This window comes from Ambystoma mexicanum (genome assembly GCF_040938575.1).
Source record: "Ambystoma mexicanum isolate Mex_15411 chromosome 12 unlocalized genomic scaffold, UKY_AmexF1_1 Mex_chr12_unloc.1, whole genome shotgun sequence".
Taxonomy (NCBI): Eukaryota; Metazoa; Chordata; class Amphibia; order Caudata; family Ambystomatidae; genus Ambystoma; species Ambystoma mexicanum.
In genome coordinates this window covers 15,621,251-15,642,461 of record NW_027182322.1, presented here as the reverse complement: position 1 = coordinate 15,642,461, position 21,211 = coordinate 15,621,251, and the positions used below count along the sequence as shown (strand labels likewise).

Here is a 21,211-nt window from a genome sequence, read left to right as displayed (position 1 = left end):
ATGTATGAGGCCCCGGGTCCAATCCCTGGCATCTCCAATTGTTTCCCTTTTTTTGACTGTCATATGGTCTCTGTCCACTAGATGGCTCTTTGAGCACGGTAATCCTCTGGTGGAATACTTCCCCTGGAAGTCATCTCTTATGGAGAAGCATAATGCACACTGCTTCAGTGTGACCATGTGCTTTTCCAGTCTTGCTCCCGTTTTCCCTGGTCTTTTGCTAGTGCTTCAGTTGGCAGCATACTTTGACCGGAAGAATTCTCCCAGGAAAAGATGTCTGCAGGACAGACTCACCGCACACCAAGGGGATGTAGCTCAGTGGTAGAGCGCATGCTTCGCATGTATGAGGTCCCGGGTTCAATCCCCGGCATCTCCATTTGCATAAACTTCAGTGTGATTTTGTCCCGGTTATTTTGTATTTCACACTGCAACTCGGGCCATGATTATAGGATCATCGACATTCATATCTATTTGTCTGAGAAAACGCTGGTGCCCGTATCGCAAACCTGCCTGTAATATATCAGTGAGGTTTGCGTCCCTGCCAGTGTCAACATCCTGTATGCCTTCACAATCACTACAAATAGAAATGCACAGAGAGTACCATCACACCACAGTTTTAACCGTGCAGAATCGTGAAAGGATTGGCATTGCCTTGCGTTTCTTTTCAGTCGATTGTTTTGGTTCCGAATGTATAGCTCCACCATTGTACCTTTGTAGCATATGATGGCTAGCTTTAAAAATAATTTGTTTTCACTGGATGTGGCCACAGATGTACCTCTGTTGTCAACCTAAGTTGATCAGGTTCTGTAACTTGTTAGTTTTCAGCTGGAATATCCTACCAGCTCTGCTGCTGGGGCCTATCTCCGGCTTCTAAAAGCAAAAGCCTTGAACATATTGATATTTTTCATTAGTTGATCAGGGGGATTGCAGGGGGGGGCAGCTTTTCTGCATGTTTCTATGGACAACCAGAAACAGGTGGCTCTAAAATGAAGTCCGCCATTTGGAAACTCAAATTCGACAGTTACCATCAGTTCTGGGCGCTGTTAGTCCCAAGCAGCCAGCCAGCATCTGGTAGATTTCATAGGTCCTTGCTGGCAGCGGGGATGTAACTCAGTGGTAGAGCACCTGCTTTGGAAGTATGAGGCCACAGGTTCGATCCCCGGCATCTCCATATGATATGTTTCTTCAAGTGTGGGCTTTTTCCTGTACATGGGAATTAGGATGATGTGGTCTTTTGCCATACTAAATCCTGTTGCTGAACGTCTTCTCTTTGGAGCCGATGATTGTGGACATGCACGGTGCACCATGCTTCAGTGTGATGTCTGCTTTTTTCATTGGAAGCCTGTTAGCCTGATCTCTTACCGGGATGACACAAAGCAGACTCGTTCAGACAGAGGGGCATTGGCTGAGAATAGTGTCTCCACCGGTCCCCCTGCTAGGCAGTGGTATCATTCTGAGGTGCTGTGCACGCTCACCAACTATCACCCCCTCTGACCTTTCCCACCGCAGAACACCCTGAATGCATTCAGCGGGTTATGCTTCATTCTAGGGCTGCAATGGATCGCCTAGTGGCAAAACCAATGGAAGCACCATTGACCTTCCGCAGAATTCCACTGCTTGTCTGCCTAGAGAAGCGACATCTGCCGAGTGTGCTAGGGACACTCATGACGGCAGAGCTATAGAGTGGTGGGTCCACTTTGCTTTCCACTAGCCAGCAAATACAGAAGGACATCCGAAAGAGGTGTCAGTCTATCTAGCAACATTTGTGGGCTTTCGGCTGGAGGAATTCCTGCGCGAAATGGTGCTATCTCATTTTTGGTGTTTGAAGACATACATATATATATATATATATATATATATTTATTTATTTTTTCTCCATAACTACACTTCTCAAATCTGGGGCATCTATCCGAGATGGCCGTGTCACATTATGTGATGTCTCAGGCACCAACGTGATGAGATCGACCTGGCGCTTTAACTTTGTCATTGTAAGTAGTAAGATGTAATTTGGCAGTTGTCATGTTTTTTCATATGCACTACTGCAAACCCCTTTCCTTACTTAGCCCACTCCCTCCTGAAGCTTTTAGGTGTGATGAGGAAGTGTCCTCTCAGCGGGGATGTAGCTCAGTTGTAGAGCGCATGCTTTGCATGTATGAGGACCCGGGGCATTTCCACTTGTTTCTCTTTTTGACTGTCAAATGATCTCTATCCACTAGATGGCCCTTTGAGCACAGTAATCCTCTGGTGGAAATCTTCCCCTGGAAGTCATCTCTTATGGAGAAGCAAAATGCACACTGCTTCAGTGTGACCATGTGGTTTTCCATTCTTGCTCCAGTTTTCCCTGCTCTTTTGCTAGTGCTTCACTCGGCAGAATGTTTTGACCAGAAGAGTTCTCCCTGAAAATTATGTCTGCAGGACAGACACACTGCATACCGAGGGGATGTAGCTCAGTGGTAGAGCACTTGTTTTGCATGTATGAGGCCCCGGGTCCAATCCCTGGCATCTCCAATTGTTTCCCTTTTTTTGACTGTCATATGGTCTCTGTCCACTAGATGGCTCTTTGAGCACGGTAATCCTCTGGTGGAATACTTCCCCTGGAAGTCATCTCTTATGGAGAAGCATAATGCACACTGCTTCAGTGTGACCATGTGCTTTTCCAGTCTTGCTCCCGTTTTCCCTGGTCTTTTGCTAGTGCTTCAGTTGGCAGCATACTTTGACCGGAAGAATTCTCCCAGGAAAAGATGTCTGCAGGACAGACTCACCGCACACCAAGGGGATGTAGCTCAGTGGTAGAGCGCATGCTTCGCATGTATGAGGTCCCGGGTTCAATCCCCGGCATCTCCATTTGCATAAACTTCAGTGTGATTTTGTCCCGGTTATTTTGTATTTCACACTGCAACTCGGGCCATGATTATAGGATCATCGACATTCATATCTATTTGTCTGAGAAAACGCTGGTGCCCGTATCGCAAACCTGCCTGTAATATATCAGTGAGGTTTGCGTCCCTGCCAGTGTCAACATCCTGTATGCCTTCACAATCACTACAAATAGAAATGCACAGAGAGTACCATCACACCACAGTTTTAACCGTGCAGAATCGTGAAAGGATTGGCATTGCCTTGCGTTTCTTTTCAGTCGATTGTTTTGGTTCCGAATGTATAGCTCCACCATTGTACCTTTGTAGCATATGATGGCTAGCTTTAAAAATAATTTGTTTTCACTGGATGTGGCCACAGATGTACCTCTGTTGTCAACCTAAGTTGATCAGGTTCTGTAACTTGTTAGTTTTGAGCTGGAATATCCTACCAGCTCTGCTGCTGGGGCCTATCTCCGGCTTCTAAAAGCAAAAGCCTTGAACATATTGATATTTTTCATTAGTTGATCAGGGGGATTGCAGGGGGGGGGCAGCTTTTCTGCATGTTTCTATGGACAACCAGAAACAGGTGGCTCTAAAATGAAGTCCGCCATTTGGAAACTCAAATTCGACAGTTACCATCAGTTCTGGGCGCTGTTAGTCCCAAGCAGCCAGCCAGCATCTGGTAGATTTCATAGGTCCTTGCTGGCAGCGGGGATGTAACTCAGTGGTAGAGCACCTGCTTTGGAAGTATGAGGCCACAGGTTCGATCCCCGGCATCTCCATATGATATGTTTCTTCAAGTGTGGGCTTTTTCCTGTACATGGGAATTAGGATGATGTGGTCTTTTGCCATACTAAATCCTGTTGCTGAACGTCTTCTCTTTGGAGCCGATGATTGTGGACATGCACGGTGCACCATGCTTCAGTGTGATGTCTGCTTTTTTCATTGGAAGCCTGTTAGCCTGATCTCTTACCGGGATGACACAAAGCAGACTCGTTCAGACAGAGGGGCATTGGCTGAGAATAGTGTCTCCACCGGTCCCCCTGCTAGGCAGTGGTATCATTCTGAGGTGCTGTGCACGCTCACCAACTATCACCCCCTCTGACCTTTCCCACCGCAGAACACCCTGAATGCATTCAGCGGGTTATGCTTCATTCTAGGGCTGCAATGGATCGCCTAGTGGCAAAACCAATGGAAGCACCATTGACCTTCCGCAGAATTCCACTGCTTGTCTGCCTAGAGAAGCGACATCTGCCGAGTGTGCTAGGGACACTCATGACGGCAGAGCTATAGAGTGGTGGGTCCACTTTGCTTTCCACTAGCCAGCAAATACAGAAGGACATCCGAAAGAGGTGTCAGTCTATCTAGCAACATTTGTGGGCTTTCGGCTGGAGGAATTCCTGCGCGAAATGGTGCTATCTCATTTTTGGTGTTTGAAGACATACATATATATATATATATATATATATTTATTTATTTTTTCTCCATAACTACACTTCTCAAATCTGGGGCATCTATCCGAGATGGCCGTGTCACATTATGTGATGTCTCAGGCACCAACGTGATGAGATCGACCTGGCGCTTTAACTTTGTCATTGTAAGTAGTAAGATGTAATTTGGCAGTTGTCATGTTTTTTCATATGCACTACTGCAAACCCCTTTCCTTACTTAGCCCACTCCCTCCTGAAGCTTTTAGGTGTGATGAGGAAGTGTCCTCTCAGCGGGGATGTAGCTCAGTTGTAGAGCGCATGCTTTGCATGTATGAGGACCCGGGGCATTTCCACTTGTTTCTCTTTTTGACTGTCAAATGATCTCTATCCACTAGATGGCCCTTTGAGCACAGTAATCCTCTGGTGGAAATCTTCCCCTGGAAGTCATCTCTTATGGAGAAGCAAAATGCACACTGCTTCAGTGTGACCATGTGGTTTTCCATTCTTGCTCCAGTTTTCCCTGCTCTTTTGCTAGTGCTTCACTCGGCAGAATGTTTTGACCAGAAGAGTTCTCCCTGAAAATTATGTCTGCAGGACAGACACACTGCATACCGAGGGGATGTAGCTCAGTGGTAGAGCACTTGTTTTGCATGTATGAGGCCCCGGGTCCAATCCCTGGCATCTCCAATTGTTTCCCTTTTTTTGACTGTCATATGGTCTCTGTCCACTAGATGGCTCTTTGAGCACGGTAATCCTCTGGTGGAATACTTCCCCTGGAAGTCATCTCTTATGGAGAAGCATAATGCACACTGCTTCAGTGTGACCATGTGCTTTTCCAGTCTTGCTCCCGTTTTCCCTGGTCTTTTGCTAGTGCTTCAGTTGGCAGCATACTTTGACCGGAAGAATTCTCCCAGGAAAAGATGTCTGCAGGACAGACTCACCGCACACCAAGGGGATGTAGCTCAGTGGTAGAGCGCATGCTTCGCATGTATGAGGTCCCGGGTTCAATCCCCGGCATCTCCATTTGCATAAACTTCAGTGTGATTTTGTCCCGGTTATTTTGTATTTCACACTGCAACTCGGGCCATGATTATAGGATCATCGACATTCATATCTATTTGTCTGAGAAAACGCTGGTGCCCGTATCGCAAACCTGCCTGTAATATATCAGTGAGGTTTGCGTCCCTGCCAGTGTCAACATCCTGTATGCCTTCACAATCACTACAAATAGAAATGCACAGAGAGTACCATCACACCACAGTTTTAACCGTGCAGAATCGTGAAAGGATTGGCATTGCCTTGCGTTTCTTTTCAGTCGATTGTTTTGGTTCCGAATGTATAGCTCCACCATTGTACCTTTGTAGCATATGATGGCTAGCTTTAAAAATAATTTGTTTTCACTGGATGTGGCCACAGATGTACCTCTGTTGTCAACCTAAGTTGATCAGGTTCTGTAACTTGTTAGTTTTGAGCTGGAATATCCTACCAGCTCTGCTGCTGGGGCCTATCTCCGGCTTCTAAAAGCAAAAGCCTTGAACATATTGATATTTTTCATTAGTTGATCAGGGGGATTGCAGGGGGGGGGGGCAGCTTTTCTGCATGTTTCTATGGACAACCAGAAACAGGTGGCTCTAAAATGAAGTCCGCCATTTGGAAACTCAAATTCGACAGTTACCATCAGTTCTGGGCGCTGTTAGTCCCAAGCAGCCAGCCAGCATCTGGTAGATTTCATAGGTCCTTGCTGGCAGCGGGGATGTAACTCAGTGGTAGAGCACCTGCTTTGGAAGTATGAGGCCACAGGTTCGATCCCCGGCATCTCCATATGATATGTTTCTTCAAGTGTGGGCTTTTTCCTGTACATGGGAATTAGGATGATGTGGTCTTTTGCCATACTAAATCCTGTTGCTGAACGTCTTCTCTTTGGAGCCGATGATTGTGGACATGCACGGTGCACCATGCTTCAGTGTGATGTCTGCTTTTTTCATTGGAAGCCTGTTAGCCTGATCTCTTACCGGGATGACACAAAGCAGACTCGTTCAGACAGAGGGGCATTGGCTGAGAATAGTGTCTCCACCGGTCCCCCTGCTAGGCAGTGGTATCATTCTGAGGTGCTGTGCACGCTCACCAACTATCACCCCCTCTGACCTTTCCCACCGCAGAACACCCTGAATGCATTCAGCGGGTTATGCTTCATTCTAGGGCTGCAATGGATCGCCTAGTGGCAAAACCAATGGAAGCACCATTGACCTTCCGCAGAATTCCACTGCTTGTCTGCCTAGAGAAGCGACATCTGCCGAGTGTGCTAGGGACACTCATGACGGCAGAGCTATAGAGTGGTGGGTCCACTTTGCTTTCCACTAGCCAGCAAATACAGAAGGACATCCGAAAGAGGTGTCAGTCTATCTAGCAACATTTGTGGGCTTTCGGCTGGAGGAATTCCTGCGCGAAATGGTGCTATCTCATTTTTGGTGTTTGAAGACATACATATATATATATATATATATATATTTATTTATTTTTTCTCCATAACTACACTTCTCAAATCTGGGGCATCTATCCGAGATGGCCGTGTCACATTATGTGATGTCTCAGGCACCAACGTGATGAGATCGACCTGGCGCTTTAACTTTGTCATTGTAAGTAGTAAGATGTAATTTGGCAGTTGTCATGTTTTTTCATATGCACTACTGCAAACCCCTTTCCTTACTTAGCCCACTCCCTCCTGAAGCTTTTAGGTGTGATGAGGAAGTGTCCTCTCAGCGGGGATGTAGCTCAGTTGTAGAGCGCATGCTTTGCATGTATGAGGACCCGGGGCATTTCCACTTGTTTCTCTTTTTGACTGTCAAATGATCTCTATCCACTAGATGGCCCTTTGAGCACAGTAATCCTCTGGTGGAAATCTTCCCCTGGAAGTCATCTCTTATGGAGAAGCAAAATGCACACTGCTTCAGTGTGACCATGTGGTTTTCCATTCTTGCTCCAGTTTTCCCTGCTCTTTTGCTAGTGCTTCACTCGGCAGAATGTTTTGACCAGAAGAGTTCTCCCTGAAAATTATGTCTGCAGGACAGACACACTGCATACCGAGGGGATGTAGCTCAGTGGTAGAGCACTTGTTTTGCATGTATGAGGCCCCGGGTCCAATCCCTGGCATCTCCAATTGTTTCCCTTTTTTTGACTGTCATATGGTCTCTGTCCACTAGATGGCTCTTTGAGCACGGTAATCCTCTGGTGGAATACTTCCCCTGGAAGTCATCTCTTATGGAGAAGCATAATGCACACTGCTTCAGTGTGACCATGTGCTTTTCCAGTCTTGCTCCCGTTTTCCCTGGTCTTTTGCTAGTGCTTCAGTTGGCAGCATACTTTGACCGGAAGAATTCTCCCAGGAAAAGATGTCTGCAGGACAGACTCACCGCACACCAAGGGGATGTAGCTCAGTGGTAGAGCGCATGCTTCGCATGTATGAGGTCCCGGGTTCAATCCCCGGCATCTCCATTTGCATAAACTTCAGTGTGATTTTGTCCCGGTTATTTTGTATTTCACACTGCAACTCGGGCCATGATTATAGGATCATCGACATTCATATCTATTTGTCTGAGAAAACGCTGGTGCCCGTATCGCAAACCTGCCTGTAATATATCAGTGAGGTTTGCGTCCCTGCCAGTGTCAACATCCTGTATGCCTTCACAATCACTACAAATAGAAATGCACAGAGAGTACCATCACACCACAGTTTTAACCGTGCAGAATCGTGAAAGGATTGGCATTGCCTTGCGTTTCTTTTCAGTCGATTGTTTTGGTTCCGAATGTATAGCTCCACCATTGTACCTTTGTAGCATATGATGGCTAGCTTTAAAAATAATTTGTTTTCACTGGATGTGGCCACAGATGTACCTCTGTTGTCAACCTAAGTTGATCAGGTTCTGTAACTTGTTAGTTTTGAGCTGGAATATCCTACCAGCTCTGCTGCTGGGGCCTATCTCCGGCTTCTAAAAGCAAAAGCCTTGAACATATTGATATTTTTCATTAGTTGATCAGGGGGATTGCAGGGGGGGGGCAGCTTTTCTGCATGTTTCTATGGACAACCAGAAACAGGTGGCTCTAAAATGAAGTCCGCCATTTGGAAACTCAAATTCGACAGTTACCATCAGTTCTGGGCGCTGTTAGTCCCAAGCAGCCAGCCAGCATCTGGTAGATTTCATAGGTCCTTGCTGGCAGCGGGGATGTAACTCAGTGGTAGAGCACCTGCTTTGGAAGTATGAGGCCACAGGTTCGATCCCCGGCATCTCCATATGATATGTTTCTTCAAGTGTGGGCTTTTTCCTGTACATGGGAATTAGGATGATGTGGTCTTTTGCCATACTAAATCCTGTTGCTGAACGTCTTCTCTTTGGAGCCGATGATTGTGGACATGCACGGTGCACCATGCTTCAGTGTGATGTCTGCTTTTTTCATTGGAAGCCTGTTAGCCTGATCTCTTACCGGGATGACACAAAGCAGACTCGTTCAGACAGAGGGGCATTGGCTGAGAATAGTGTCTCCACCGGTCCCCCTGCTAGGCAGTGGTATCATTCTGAGGTGCTGTGCACGCTCACCAACTATCACCCCCTCTGACCTTTCCCACCGCAGAACACCCTGAATGCATTCAGCGGGTTATGCTTCATTCTAGGGCTGCAATGGATCGCCTAGTGGCAAAACCAATGGAAGCACCATTGACCTTCCGCAGAATTCCACTGCTTGTCTGCCTAGAGAAGCGACATCTGCCGAGTGTGCTAGGGACACTCATGACGGCAGAGCTATAGAGTGGTGGGTCCACTTTGCTTTCCACTAGCCAGCAAATACAGAAGGACATCCGAAAGAGGTGTCAGTCTATCTAGCAACATTTGTGGGCTTTCGGCTGGAGGAATTCCTGCGCGAAATGGTGCTATCTCATTTTTGGTGTTTGAAGACATACATATATATATATATATATATATATTTATTTATTTTTTCTCCATAACTACACTTCTCAAATCTGGGGCATCTATCCGAGATGGCCGTGTCACATTATGTGATGTCTCAGGCACCAACGTGATGAGATCGACCTGGCGCTTTAACTTTGTCATTGTAAGTAGTAAGATGTAATTTGGCAGTTGTCATGTTTTTTCATATGCACTACTGCAAACCCCTTTCCTTACTTAGCCCACTCCCTCCTGAAGCTTTTAGGTGTGATGAGGAAGTGTCCTCTCAGCGGGGATGTAGCTCAGTTGTAGAGCGCATGCTTTGCATGTATGAGGACCCGGGGCATTTCCACTTGTTTCTCTTTTTGACTGTCAAATGATCTCTATCCACTAGATGGCCCTTTGAGCACAGTAATCCTCTGGTGGAAATCTTCCCCTGGAAGTCATCTCTTATGGAGAAGCAAAATGCACACTGCTTCAGTGTGACCATGTGGTTTTCCATTCTTGCTCCAGTTTTCCCTGCTCTTTTGCTAGTGCTTCACTCGGCAGAATGTTTTGACCAGAAGAGTTCTCCCTGAAAATTATGTCTGCAGGACAGACACACTGCATACCGAGGGGATGTAGCTCAGTGGTAGAGCACTTGTTTTGCATGTATGAGGCCCCGGGTCCAATCCCTGGCATCTCCAATTGTTTCCCTTTTTTTGACTGTCATATGGTCTCTGTCCACTAGATGGCTCTTTGAGCACGGTAATCCTCTGGTGGAATACTTCCCCTGGAAGTCATCTCTTATGGAGAAGCATAATGCACACTGCTTCAGTGTGACCATGTGCTTTTCCAGTCTTGCTCCCGTTTTCCCTGGTCTTTTGCTAGTGCTTCAGTTGGCAGCATACTTTGACCGGAAGAATTCTCCCAGGAAAAGATGTCTGCAGGACAGACTCACCGCACACCAAGGGGATGTAGCTCAGTGGTAGAGCGCATGCTTCGCATGTATGAGGTCCCGGGTTCAATCCCCGGCATCTCCATTTGCATAAACTTCAGTGTGATTTTGTCCCGGTTATTTTGTATTTCACACTGCAACTCGGGCCATGATTATAGGATCATCGACATTCATATCTATTTGTCTGAGAAAACGCTGGTGCCCGTATCGCAAACCTGCCTGTAATATATCAGTGAGGTTTGCGTCCCTGCCAGTGTCAACATCCTGTATGCCTTCACAATCACTACAAATAGAAATGCACAGAGAGTACCATCACACCACAGTTTTAACCGTGCAGAATCGTGAAAGGATTGGCATTGCCTTGCGTTTCTTTTCAGTCGATTGTTTTGGTTCCGAATGTATAGCTCCACCATTGTACCTTTGTAGCATATGATGGCTAGCTTTAAAAATAATTTGTTTTCACTGGATGTGGCCACAGATGTACCTCTGTTGTCAACCTAAGTTGATCAGGTTCTGTAACTTGTTAGTTTTGAGCTGGAATATCCTACCAGCTCTGCTGCTGGGGCCTATCTCCGGCTTCTAAAAGCAAAAGCCTTGAACATATTGATATTTTTCATTAGTTGATCAGGGGGATTGCAGGGGGGGGGCAGCTTTTCTGCATGTTTCTATGGACAACCAGAAACAGGTGGCTCTAAAATGAAGTCCGCCATTTGGAAACTCAAATTCGACAGTTACCATCAGTTCTGGGCGCTGTTAGTCCCAAGCAGCCAGCCAGCATCTGGTAGATTTCATAGGTCCTTGCTGGCAGCGGGGATGTAACTCAGTGGTAGAGCACCTGCTTTGGAAGTATGAGGCCACAGGTTCGATCCCCGGCATCTCCATATGATATGTTTCTTCAAGTGTGGGCTTTTTCCTGTACATGGGAATTAGGATGATGTGGTCTTTTGCCATACTAAATCCTGTTGCTGAACGTCTTCTCTTTGGAGCCGATGATTGTGGACATGCACGGTGCACCATGCTTCAGTGTGATGTCTGCTTTTTTCATTGGAAGCCTGTTAGCCTGATCTCTTACCGGGATGACACAAAGCAGACTCGTTCAGACAGAGGGGCATTGGCTGAGAATAGTGTCTCCACCGGTCCCCCTGCTAGGCAGTGGTATCATTCTGAGGTGCTGTGCACGCTCACCAACTATCACCCCCTCTGACCTTTCCCACCGCAGAACACCCTGAATGCATTCAGCGGGTTATGCTTCATTCTAGGGCTGCAATGGATCGCCTAGTGGCAAAACCAATGGAAGCACCATTGACCTTCCGCAGAATTCCACTGCTTGTCTGCCTAGAGAAGCGACATCTGCCGAGTGTGCTAGGGACACTCATGACGGCAGAGCTATAGAGTGGTGGGTCCACTTTGCTTTCCACTAGCCAGCAAATACAGAAGGACATCCGAAAGAGGTGTCAGTCTATCTAGCAACATTTGTGGGCTTTCGGCTGGAGGAATTCCTGCGCGAAATGGTGCTATCTCATTTTTGGTGTTTGAAGACATACATATATATATATATATATATATATTTATTTATTTTTTCTCCATAACTACACTTCTCAAATCTGGGGCATCTATCCGAGATGGCCGTGTCACATTATGTGATGTCTCAGGCACCAACGTGATGAGATCGACCTGGCGCTTTAACTTTGTCATTGTAAGTAGTAAGATGTAATTTGGCAGTTGTCATGTTTTTTCATATGCACTACTGCAAACCCCTTTCCTTACTTAGCCCACTCCCTCCTGAAGCTTTTAGGTGTGATGAGGAAGTGTCCTCTCAGTGGGGATGTAGCTCAGTTGTAGAGCGCATGCTTTGCATGTATGAGGACCCGGGGCATTTCCACTTGTTTCTCTTTTTGACTGTCAAATGATCTCTATCCACTAGATGGCCCTTTGAGCACAGTAATCCTCTGGTGGAAATCTTCCCCTGGAAGTCATCTCTTATGGAGAAGCAAAATGCACACTGCTTCAGTGTGACCATGTGGTTTTCCATTCTTGCTCCAGTTTTCCCTGCTCTTTTGCTAGTGCTTCACTCGGCAGAATGTTTTGACCAGAAGAGTTCTCCCTGAAAATTATGTCTGCAGGACAGACACACTGCATACCGAGGGGATGTAGCTCAGTGGTAGAGCACTTGTTTTGCATGTATGAGGCCCCGGGTCCAATCCCTGGCATCTCCAATTGTTTCCCTTTTTTTGACTGTCATATGGTCTCTGTCCACTAGATGGCTCTTTGAGCACGGTAATCCTCTGGTGGAATACTTCCCCTGGAAGTCATCTCTTATGGAGAAGCATAATGCACACTGCTTCAGTGTGACCATGTGCTTTTCCAGTCTTGCTCCCGTTTTCCCTGGTCTTTTGCTAGTGCTTCAGTTGGCAGCATACTTTGACCGGAAGAATTCTCCCAGGAAAAGATGTCTGCAGGACAGACTCACCGCACACCAAGGGGATGTAGCTCAGTGGTAGAGCGCATGCTTCGCATGTATGAGGTCCCGGGTTCAATCCCCGGCATCTCCATTTGCATAAACTTCAGTGTGATTTTGTCCCGGTTATTTTGTATTTCACACTGCAACTCGGGCCATGATTATAGGATCATCGACATTCATATCTATTTGTCTGAGAAAACGCTGGTGCCCGTATCGCAAACCTGCCTGTAATATATCAGTGAGGTTTGCGTCCCTGCCAGTGTCAACATCCTGTATGCCTTCACAATCACTACAAATAGAAATGCACAGAGAGTACCATCACACCACAGTTTTAACCGTGCAGAATCGTGAAAGGATTGGCATTGCCTTGCGTTTCTTTTCAGTCGATTGTTTTGGTTCCGAATGTATAGCTCCACCATTGTACCTTTGTAGCATATGATGGCTAGCTTTAAAAATAATTTGTTTTCACTGGATGTGGCCACAGATGTACCTCTGTTGTCAACCTAAGTTGATCAGGTTCTGTAACTTGTTAGTTTTGAGCTGGAATATCCTACCAGCTCTGCTGCTGGGGCCTATCTCCGGCTTCTAAAAGCAAAAGCCTTGAACATATTGATATTTTTCATTAGTTGATCAGGGGGATTGCAGGGGGGGGGGGGCAGCTTTTCTGCATGTTTCTATGGACAACCAGAAACAGGTGGCTCTAAAATGAAGTCCGCCATTTGGAAACTCAAATTCGACAGTTACCATCAGTTCTGGGCGCTGTTAGTCCCAAGCAGCCAGCCAGCATCTGGTAGATTTCATAGGTCCTTGCTGGCAGCGGGGATGTAACTCAGTGGTAGAGCACCTGCTTTGGAAGTATGAGGCCACAGGTTCGATCCCCGGCATCTCCATATGATATGTTTCTTCAAGTGTGGGCTTTTTCCTGTACATGGGAATTAGGATGATGTGGTCTTTTGCCATACTAAATCCTGTTGCTGAACGTCTTCTCTTTGGAGCCGATGATTGTGGACATGCACGGTGCACCATGCTTCAGTGTGATGTCTGCTTTTTTCATTGGAAGCCTGTTAGCCTGATCTCTTACCGGGATGACACAAAGCAGACTCGTTCAGACAGAGGGGCATTGGCTGAGAATAGTGTCTCCACCGGTCCCCCTGCTAGGCAGTGGTATCATTCTGAGGTGCTGTGCACGCTCACCAACTATCACCCCCTCTGACCTTTCCCACCGCAGAACACCCTGAATGCATTCAGCGGGTTATGCTTCATTCTAGGGCTGCAATGGATCGCCTAGTGGCAAAACCAATGGAAGCACCATTGACCTTCCGCAGAATTCCACTGCTTGTCTGCCTAGAGAAGCGACATCTGCCGAGTGTGCTAGGGACACTCATGACGGCAGAGCTATAGAGTGGTGGGTCCACTTTGCTTTCCACTAGCCAGCAAATACAGAAGGACATCCGAAAGAGGTGTCAGTCTATCTAGCAACATTTGTGGGCTTTCGGCTGGAGGAATTCCTGCGCGAAATGGTGCTATCTCATTTTTGGTGTTTGAAGACATACATATATATATATATATATATATATTTATTTATTTTTTCTCCATAACTACACTTCTCAAATCTGGGGCATCTATCCGAGATGGCCGTGTCACATTATGTGATGTCTCAGGCACCAACGTGATGAGATCGACCTGGCGCTTTAACTTTGTCATTGTAAGTAGTAAGATGTAATTTGGCAGTTGTCATGTTTTTTCATATGCACTACTGCAAACCCCTTTCCTTACTTAGCCCACTCCCTCCTGAAGCTTTTAGGTGTGATGAGGAAGTGTCCTCTCAGCGGGGATGTAGCTCAGTTGTAGAGCGCATGCTTTGCATGTATGAGGACCCGGGGCATTTCCACTTGTTTCTCTTTTTGACTGTCAAATGATCTCTATCCACTAGATGGCCCTTTGAGCACAGTAATCCTCTGGTGGAAATCTTCCCCTGGAAGTCATCTCTTATGGAGAAGCAAAATGCACACTGCTTCAGTGTGACCATGTGGTTTTCCATTCTTGCTCCAGTTTTCCCTGCTCTTTTGCTAGTGCTTCACTCGGCAGAATGTTTTGACCAGAAGAGTTCTCCCTGAAAATTATGTCTGCAGGACAGACACACTGCATACCGAGGGGATGTAGCTCAGTGGTAGAGCACTTGTTTTGCATGTATGAGGCCCCGGGTCCAATCCCTGGCATCTCCAATTGTTTCCCTTTTTTTGACTGTCATATGGTCTCTGTCCACTAGATGGCTCTTTGAGCACGGTAATCCTCTGGTGGAATACTTCCCCTGGAAGTCATCTCTTATGGAGAAGCATAATGCACACTGCTTCAGTGTGACCATGTGCTTTTCCAGTCTTGCTCCCGTTTTCCCTGGTCTTTTGCTAGTGCTTCAGTTGGCAGCATACTTTGACCGGAAGAATTCTCCCAGGAAAAGATGTCTGCAGGACAGACTCACCGCACACCAAGGGGATGTAGCTCAGTGGTAGAGCGCATGCTTCGCATGTATGAGGTCCCGGGTTCAATCCCCGGCATCTCCATTTGCATAAACTTCAGTGTGATTTTGTCCCGGTTATTTTGTATTTCACACTGCAACTCGGGCCATGATTATAGGATCATCGACATTCATATCTATTTGTCTGAGAAAACGCTGGTGCCCGTATCGCAAACCTGCCTGTAATATATCAGTGAGGTTTGCGTCCCTGCCAGTGTCAACATCCTGTATGCCTTCACAATCACTACAAATAGAAATGCACAGAGAGTACCATCACACCACAGTTTTAACCGTGCAGAATCGTGAAAGGATTGGCATTGCCTTGCGTTTCTTTTCAGTCGATTGTTTTGGTTCCGAATGTATAGCTCCACCATTGTACCTTTGTAGCATATGATGGCTAGCTTTAAAAATAATTTGTTTTCACTGGATGTGGCCACAGATGTACCTCTGTTGTCAACCTAAGTTGATCAGGTTCTGTAACTTGTTAGTTTTGAGCTGGAATATCCTACCAGCTCTGCTGCTGGGGCCTATCTCCGGCTTCTAAAAGCAAAAGCCTTGAACATATTGATATTTTTCATTAGTTGATCAGGGGGATTGCAGGGGGGGGGCAGCTTTTCTGCATGTTTCTATGGACAACCAGAAACAGGTGGCTCTAAAATGAAGTCCGCCATTTGGAAACTCAAATTCGACAGTTACCATCAGTTCTGGGCGCTGTTAGTCCCAAGCAGCCAGCCAGCATCTGGTAGATTTCATAGGTCCTTGCTGGCAGCGGGGATGTAACTCAGTGGTAGAGCACCTGCTTTGGAAGTATGAGGCCACAGGTTCGATCCCCGGCATCTCCATATGATATGTTTCTTCAAGTGTGGGCTTTTTCCTGTACATGGGAATTAGGATGATGTGGTCTTTTGCCATACTAAATCCTGTTGCTGAACGTCTTCTCTTTGGAGCCGATGATTGTGGACATGCACGGTGCACCATGCTTCAGTGTGATGTCTGCTTTTTTCATTGGAAGCCTGTTAGCCTGATCTCTTACCGGGATGACACAAAGCAGACTCGTTCAGACAGAGGGGCATTGGCTGAGAATAGTGTCTCCACCGGTCCCCCTGCTAGGCAGTGGTATCATTCTGAGGTGCTGTGCACGCTCACCAACTATCACCCCCTCTGACCTTTCCCACCGCAGAACACCCTGAATGCATTCAGCGGGTTATGCTTCATTCTAGGGCTGCAATGGATCGCCTAGTGGCAAAACCAATGGAAGCACCATTGACCTTCCGCAGAATTCCACTGCTTGTCTGCCTAGAGAAGCGACATCTGCCGAGTGTGCTAGGGACACTCATGACGGCAGAGCTATAGAGTGGTGGGTCCACTTTGCTTTCCACTAGCCAGCAAATACAGAAGGACATCCGAAAGAGGTGTCAGTCTATCTAGCAACATTTGTGGGCTTTCGGCTGGAGGAATTCCTGCGCGAAATGGTGCTATCTCATTTTTGGTGTTTGAAGACATACATATATATATATATATATATATATTTATTTATTTTTTCTCCATAACTACACTTCTCAAATCTGGGGCATCTATCCGAGATGGCCGTGTCACATTATGTGATGTCTCAGGCACCAACGTGATGAGATCGACCTGGCGCTTTAACTTTGTCATTGTAAGTAGTAAGATGTAATTTGGCAGTTGTCATGTTTTTTCATATGCACTACTGCAAACCCCTTTCCTTACTTAGCCCACTCCCTCCTGAAGCTTTTAGGTGTGATGAGGAAGTGTCCTCTCAGCGGGGATGTAGCTCAGTTGTAGAGCGCATGCTTTGCATGTATGAGGACCCGGGGCATTTCCACTTGTTTCTCTTTTTGACTGTCAAATGATCTCTATCCACTAGATGGCCCTTTGAGCACAGTAATCCTCTGGTGGAAATCTTCCCCTGGAAGTCATCTCTTATGGAGAAGCAAAATGCACACTGCTTCAGTGTGACCATGTGGTTTTCCATTCTTGCTCCAGTTTTCCCTGCTCTTTTGCTAGTGCTTCACTCGGCAGAATGTTTTGACCAGAAGAGTTCTCCCTGAAAATTATGTCTGCAGGACAGACACACTGCATACCGAGGGGATGTAGCTCAGTGGTAGAGCACTTGTTTTGCATGTATGAGGCCCCGGGTCCAATCCCTGGCATCTCCAATTGTTTCCCTTTTTTTGACTGTCATATGGTCTCTGTCCACTAGATGGCTCTTTGAGCACGGTAATCCTCTGGTGGAATACTTCCCCTGGAAGTCATCTCTTATGGAGAAGCATAATGCACACTGCTTCAGTGTGACCATGTGCTTTTCCAGTCTTGCTCCCGTTTTCCCTGGTCTTTTGCTAGTGCTTCAGTTGGCAGCATACTTTGACCGGAAGAATTCTCCCAGGAAAAGATGTCTGCAGGACAGACTCACCGCACACCAAGGGGATGTAGCTCAGTGGTAGAGCGCATGCTTCGCATGTATGAGGTCCCGGGTTCAATCCCCGGCATCTCCATTTGCATAAACTTCAGTGTGATTTTGTCCCGGTTATTTTGTATTTCACACTGCAACTCGGGCCATGATTATAGGATCATCGACATTCATATCTATTTGTCTGAGAAAACGCTGGTGCCCGTATCGCAAACCTGCCTGTAATATATCAGTGAGGTTTGCGTCCCTGCCAGTGTCAACATCCTGTATGCCTTCACAATCACTACAAATAGAAATGCACAGAGAGTACCATCACACCACAGTTTTAACCGTGCAGAATCGTGAAAGGATTGGCATTGCCTTGCGTTTCTTTTCAGTCGATTGTTTTGGTTCCGAATGTATAGCTCCACCATTGTACCTTTGTAGCATATGATGGCTAGCTTTAAAAATAATTTGTTTTCACTGGATGTGGCCACAGATGTACCTCTGTTGTCAACCTAAGTTGATCAGGTTCTGTAACTTGTTAGTTTTGAGCTGGAATATCCTACCAGCTCTGCTGCTGGGGCCTATCTCCGGCTTCTAAAAGCAAAAGCCTTGAACATATTGATATTTTTCATTAGTTGATCAGGGGGATTGCAGGGGGGGGGCAGCTTTTCTGCATGTTTCTATGGACAACCAGAAACAGGTGGCTCTAAAATGAAGTCCGCCATTTGGAAACTCAAATTCGACAGTTACCATCAGTTCTGGGCGCTGTTAGTCCCAAGCAGCCAGCCAGCATCTGGTAGATTTCATAGGTCCTTGCTGGCAGCGGGGATGTAACTCAGTGGTAGAGCACCTGCTTTGGAAGTATGAGGCCACAGGTTCGATCCCTGGCATCTCCATATGATATGTTTCTTCAAGTGTGGGCTTTTTCCTGTACATGGGAATTAGGATGATGTGGTCTTTTGCCATACTAAATCCTGTTGCTGAACGTCTTCTCTTTGGAGCCGATGATTGTGGACATGCACGGTGCACCATGCTTCAGTGTGATGTCTGCTTTTTTCATTGGAAGCCTGTTAGCCTGATCTCTTACCGGGATGACACAAAGCAGACTCGTTCAGACAGAGGGGCATTGGCTGAGAATAGTGTCTCCACCGGTCCCCCTGCTAGGCAGTGGTATCATTCTGAGGTGCTGTGCACGCTCACCAACTATCACCCCCTCTGACCTTTCCCACCGCAGAACACCCTGAATGCATTCAGCGGGTTATGCTTCATTCTAGGGCTGCAATGGATCGCCTAGTGGCAAAACCAATGGAAGCACCATTGACCTTCCGCAGAATTCCACTGCTTGTCTGCCTAGAGAAGCGACATCTGCCGAGTGTGCTAGGGACACTCATGACGGCAGAGCTATAGAGTGGTGGGTCCACTTTGCTTTCCACTAGCCAGCAAATACAGAAGGACATCCGAAAGAGGTGTCAGTCTATCTAGCAACATTTGTGGGCTTTCGGCTGGAGGAATTCCTGCGCGAAATGGTGCTATCTCATTTTTGGTGTTTGAAGACATACATATATATATATATATATATATATTTATTTATTTTTTCTCCATAACTACACTTCTCAAATCTGGGGCATCTATCCGAGATGGCCGTGTCACATTATGTGATGTCTCAGGCACCAACGTGATGAGATCGACCTGGCGCTTTAACTTTGTCATTGTAAGTAGTAAGATGTAATTTGGCAGTTGTCATGTTTTTTCATATGCACTACTGCAAACCCCTTTCCTTACTTAGCCCACTCCCTCCTGAAGCTTTTAGGTGTGATGAGGAAGTGTCCTCTCAGCGGGGATGTAGCTCAGTTGTAGAGCGCATGCTTTGCATGTATGAGGACCCGGGGCATTTCCACTTGTTTCTCTTTTTGACTGTCAAATGATCTCTATCCACTAGATGGCCCTTTGAGCACAGTAATCCTCTGGTGGAAATCTTCCCCTGGAAGTCATCTCTTATGGAGAAGCAAAATGCACACTGCTTCAGTGTGACCATGTGGTTTTCCATTCTTGCTCCAGTTTTCCCTGCTCTTTTGCTAGTGCTTCACTCGGCAGAATGTTTTGACCAGAAGAGTTCTCCCTGAAAATTATGTCTGCAGGACAGACACACTGCATACCGAGGGGATGTAGCTCAGTGGTAGAGCACTTGTTTTGCATGTATGAGGCCCCGGGTCCAATCCCTGGCATCTCCAATTGTTTCCCTTTTTTTGACTGTCATATGGTCTCTGTCCACTAGATGGCTCTTTGAGCACGGTAATCCTCTGGTGGAATACTTCCCCTGGAAGTCATCTCTTATGGAGAAGCATAATGCACACTGCTTCAGTGTGACCATGTGCTTTTCCAGTCTTGCTCCCGTTTTCCCTGGTCTTTTGCTAGTGCTTCAGTTGGCAGCATACTTTGACCGGAAGAATTCTCCCAGGAAAAGATGTCTGCAGGACAGACTCACCGCACACCAAGGGGATGTAGCTCAGTGGTAGAGCGCATGCTTCGCATGTATGAGGTCCCGGGTTCAATCCCCGGCATCTCCATTTGCATAAACTTCAGTGTGATTTTGTCCCGGTTATTTTGTATTTCACACTGCAACTCGGGCCATGATTATAGGATCATCGACATTCATATCTATTTGTCTGAGAAAACGCTGGTGCCCGTATCGCAAACCTGCCTGTAATATATCAGTGAGGTTTGCGTCCCTGCCAGTGTCAACATCCTGTATGCCTTCACAATCACTACAAATAGAAATGCACAGAGAGTACCATCACACCACAGTTTTAACCGTGCAGAATCGTGAAAGGATTGGCATTGCCTTGCGTTTCTTTTCAGTCGATTGTTTTGGTTCCGAATGTATAGCTCCACCATTGTACCTTTGTAGCATATGATGGCTAGCTTTAAAAATAATTTGTTTTCACTGGATGTGGCCACAGATGTACCTCTGTTGTCAACCTAAGTTGATCAGGTTCTGTAACTTGTTAGTTTTGAGCTGGAATATCCTACCAGCTCTGCTGCTGGGGCCTATCTCCGGCTTCTAAAAGCAAAAGCCTTGAACATATTGATATTTTTCATTAGTTGATCAGGGGGATTGCAGGGGGGGGGGCAGCTTTTCTGCATGTTTCTATGGACAACCAGAAACAGGTGGCTCTAAAATGAAGTCCGCCATTTGGAAACTCAAATTCGACAGTTACCATCAGTTCTGGGCGCTGTTAGTCCCAAGCAGCCAGCCAGCATCTGGTAGATTTCATAGGTCCTTGCTGGCAGCGGGGATGTAACTCAGTGGTAGAGCACCTGCTTTGGAAGTATGAGGCCACAGGTTCGATCCCCGGCATCTCCATATGATATGTTTCTTCAAGTGTGGGCTTTTTCCTGTACATGGGAATTAGGATGATGTGGTCTTTTGCCATACTAAATCCTGTTGCTGAACGTCTTCTCTTTGGAGCCGATGATTGTGGACATGCACGGTGCACCATGCTTCAGTGTGATGTCTGCTTTTTTCATTGGAAGCCTGTTAGCCTGATCTCTTACCGGGATGACACAAAGCAGACTCGTTCAGACAGAGGGGCATTGGCTGAGAATAGTGTCTCCACCGGTCCCCCTGCTAGGCAGTGGTATCATTCTGAGGTGCTGTGCACG

At 46.6% G+C, this 21,211-nt stretch overlaps 9 non-coding genes across 9 annotated transcripts; all 9 read left to right on the top strand.

Annotated features, from left to right (window-relative positions):
- Positions 1–301: 301 nt before the first annotated feature.
- TRNAA-CGC (transfer RNA alanine (anticodon CGC)) lies at positions 302–373 on the top strand. Its single transcript has one exon. It is a non-coding gene; the product is annotated as a tRNA-Ala (tRNA).
- Positions 374–2,769: 2,396 nt separating this feature from the next.
- Positions 2,770–2,841, top strand: TRNAA-CGC (transfer RNA alanine (anticodon CGC)). The gene has a single exon. It is a non-coding gene; the product is annotated as a tRNA-Ala (tRNA).
- A 2,395-nt stretch (positions 2,842–5,236) lies between these two features.
- Positions 5,237–5,308, top strand: TRNAA-CGC (transfer RNA alanine (anticodon CGC)). The gene has a single exon. It is a non-coding gene; the product is annotated as a tRNA-Ala (tRNA).
- Positions 5,309–7,705: 2,397 nt separating this feature from the next.
- On the top strand, positions 7,706–7,777 carry TRNAA-CGC (transfer RNA alanine (anticodon CGC)). Its single transcript has one exon. It is a non-coding gene; the product is annotated as a tRNA-Ala (tRNA).
- A 2,395-nt stretch (positions 7,778–10,172) lies between these two features.
- Positions 10,173–10,244, top strand: TRNAA-CGC (transfer RNA alanine (anticodon CGC)). Its single transcript has one exon. It is a non-coding gene; the product is annotated as a tRNA-Ala (tRNA).
- A 2,395-nt stretch (positions 10,245–12,639) lies between these two features.
- TRNAA-CGC (transfer RNA alanine (anticodon CGC)) lies at positions 12,640–12,711 on the top strand. Its single transcript has one exon. It is a non-coding gene; the product is annotated as a tRNA-Ala (tRNA).
- Positions 12,712–15,109: 2,398 nt separating this feature from the next.
- On the top strand, positions 15,110–15,181 carry TRNAA-CGC (transfer RNA alanine (anticodon CGC)). The gene has a single exon. It is a non-coding gene; the product is annotated as a tRNA-Ala (tRNA).
- A 2,395-nt stretch (positions 15,182–17,576) lies between these two features.
- Positions 17,577–17,648, top strand: TRNAA-CGC (transfer RNA alanine (anticodon CGC)). The gene has a single exon. It is a non-coding gene; the product is annotated as a tRNA-Ala (tRNA).
- Positions 17,649–20,043: 2,395 nt separating this feature from the next.
- TRNAA-CGC (transfer RNA alanine (anticodon CGC)) lies at positions 20,044–20,115 on the top strand. The gene has a single exon. It is a non-coding gene; the product is annotated as a tRNA-Ala (tRNA).
- The last annotated feature ends 1,096 nt before the right edge of the window (positions 20,116–21,211 follow it).